Genomic DNA, 3,453 nt, shown 5'->3' on the forward strand with positions numbered 1-3,453 from the left:
AGTTCATTACATTTCCCCACTATTATGCTAAAAGAAAACTTTCTAACATCTCAACGACTCTCCTAAGCCTTAAGCTTCTATCCATGCCCTCATGTACTATTCTTATTCTTTGAGAACATTTCCTCTTTTTCCACCATGTCAGCTTCTCTTGCATGAAAGCCTGGCATACCCAAAACTGGTCTCACGTAGGTGTACAACGATCTAAATGCCTCCTTATTTAGGTTTCTGAAAGGTGTTCTGACTTTTGCTAGTGTAAAGTATGCTGCTGATATATGCCTCAGGATTTATGTTTGGTGTTATGACCACTTCCAGGTCTTTTTCTCTAATTGTTACAGGGAGGTAGTTCCTTCTTCATCGTGTCTCCTTTTTCATCGTTTCCTTTTGGTTTCCTGATGCCTGTTTCCATTTACATCACCTTACACTTGCTGGTGTTGAACTTCAGTAGCCATTTCTCAAAGCAACCCTGCAGTATATTTAAGTCGTCCTGGTGACTCTTACAATCCTCATCTGTCACATCAGTAGATAGGTCGCTTACATAAATGAGAAATAGTATGAGTCGCAGCACCTATCCTTGAGGTACTCCTCTTGTTACCCTATGCTATTCCAACTTTTCTCCCTTTACTCTAAGTCTTTGACTTCTGTCTGTTAGATAATTTTGGGCAGTACGGTACAGCGACGGTCTCGTTTCATGCAGGTCGGCGTTCAATCCCCGACCATCCAAGTGGTTGCGCACTATTCCTTTCCCTGTCCCATCCCAAATCCTTATCTTGACCCCTTCCCAGTGCTCTATAGTCGTAATAGTTTGGCGCTTTCCCCCTTTCCCTTCCCTTCCCACCTGCCTCACTAGTTTCTGTAGTAATCACTTGTGAGGTACTGTATCAAAGGCTTTTTGAGTCCAGAAATGTGCAATTTGCCCAATCCTGCATTATTTTTGTTTCTCCATCATTCAACCCATCATCCTGTTTTGATAGTAAATTTTATGACGGTCGTCAATAGTCACGAATTCGTATGTACTTAGCGTATATGCTAAGAACTGGGGAAAGGAGTTGCTGAAAACTTGGAGCCAGTAGAGGAGGAGTCAGTGGATGGAACTCCAAGACTGTTTAAGAAATACTGAGCTCTATGGAAGAGTACCATTCCTTTCCCCCGTGCCATCCCAAATCCTCATCCTGTCCCCTTCCCAGTGGTATATAGTCTATGTCTTGGCGCTTTCTCCTGATAGTTCCCTTCCCTTAGCGTTTAGAAAGTAGTAATACTGACTAGTAACGAATTCTTTTAAAATAAATGAAGTTAAAAACAAACTTAAACATTCCTAGGCCTAGTATAGCACACATATGTACGTAACTACATGTAACTATATTAGACCTCAGATATCCTGTATTAGGCCTAGGAAGGTTAGGTTAGGTGAATATAGTTTGTCAAAGCAACAAAAGTAAAAAATAGTTTTCCGGGGTGTCCAACTCTAGTTCAAATTTCTTCTTTCTAATTTTCGTTGTAATTCGGCATACCGATGGTCCTCATCGTTACTATTAAGTACTACCAAAAGAGGAGGATGGCTTGTATCACAGGACTCTTGTAGGTTCGTGTGTGGTGTGTTTTCTGTGGGCTTGTCACCTTGTTGTGCTCATCCAGTTGCATATGTGGGGGATGAGTCGCAGCTCGTGGGGACCGTTTCTTTACATTTAATTGATTATTATATAAGTTCCAGTGCCTACTGGGCTGTTATAAATCTACTTTCACTGGACGGTAGAGAAAAGGTCTCACTTCTAGCAGGTCGGCATTCATCCCCCTACCGTCCAAGTGGTTGGTCATAATTCCTTCCCTCTGTTCAATCGTAAATCCTAATCAAAATATCCCTTCCAAGTGCTATATAATGGTTGTCTATGGCACTCTCCACTCAAATTCCGTACATCTGCATTGGTCTTCTTTAAGTAATCAGTTTCATACCACTTTATATATTTCTGAGAGTTGGCTCGTCCATCCAACGACGCGAGACTCTGAGCCAGTTCTCAATTTGGTTAGTGAGGTCATCAACAAATTTAGCAGTGTCTTCAGAGATTTGGTATTCCGTGAATCAGTTACTCATCTTGATTATGAAGTAAGACCTCAGATTACTTCTGAGTGATAACCTTTTTCATTTGTTTGGCTCTTTCTCTTGCACATGTTGATGGTGGTAATCAGTGGTAAGTGGTCACTACATAAACTCTGTACAAATTGTACTGGTATCCCTGTCATTCGTGTTCAGGAAGACAGGATAAACTAATCTCTCATCTGTGAGTAAGTTGGCTGTCCATCACCCAAGACTGAGATTTCCACTTCCCCTAACACAGAGTGAGAGTTTCTTTCTGCTGACATAGGGCTGATTACATTTAGCATCAAAGTATGGGTGCTTGGTATTGAGGTCACCGACCAGCAGGATAACTTCATTAATTAATATATTCGAGAAGTGTGCAAAGATCAAGCTCAAACTGCGGCACATATTTGATTGATTATAATTTTACACTGTGGTGACGCTGCAAGAGGTAATTTAGCTGAAAATCACATCATCAGCCGAGAGCAACTGCCGAGGTCGACTGTACCTCAGGTGGAGAGAAAGGGTTAGGTGTCAGGATGTGGGGCTTGCAACTGTAATGACCCACTAGTGAACATGTCAGATGTAAAATTCTGGTCAACCTTAGTCTCCAACCGAACATACAGGCACCTCCCAACATTGAGTCGTAAGTCCCTCAATTGCTTAACAATCTAGAGGAAAACTAATGGGCCCTCACATCGAATTAGTATTCAGTGCTTGAGGCTATGGGGCCTTGACACCCTTAGTCAACCAAAGTAATAATAAGTAGCAATAATTATAAAGCAGAGAAAATATAATGGTGCTGTACTCAGAAAAGGGAGGTGATGGAAAGACACGTGTACAGCAAAATAAATTTATTCAGTAAACTTACTCACTAATACACTCACTGTGACATGACTACATTACGTTAATCGAGTGTCACTTCCAACAACTATGCAACACTTCGCACAGCAGGTGTTCCAGCCACCATGACAGGTGTGAGACCCCCGTGTCTCGACCCACTGAACGGGTTCACACCACTATAATGAACCATCTGAACACTGGTGAACACTCTTACAATACTGCATGCCGACACTTGCATTATCAAAATAACAAAACAGTACTTCAATAATCAGCCCTGACACTGTAATTAACACTTGCCACAGAGACAACTCAATTAAGTATGTTAACACACTTGTCACCAAGACAATCAGCACTTAATTACGATCATTAATATGATGGTAACACACTGGTTATTAAGGCAACTTAAAACAATAAATATTTTTCACAACGACAAAATAATAAGATAAATGTACCGGTGTCACTAAGACACAATTATCAATGAGATACTCACTAATAAATTATATTGTTTCCAAGTTCTTTGTTATTTATTAAAAATATGC

This window comes from Procambarus clarkii, chromosome 68, assembly GCF_040958095.1.
Source record: "Procambarus clarkii isolate CNS0578487 chromosome 68, FALCON_Pclarkii_2.0, whole genome shotgun sequence".
In the NCBI taxonomy this organism is placed as follows: domain Eukaryota; kingdom Metazoa; phylum Arthropoda; class Malacostraca; order Decapoda; family Cambaridae; genus Procambarus; species Procambarus clarkii.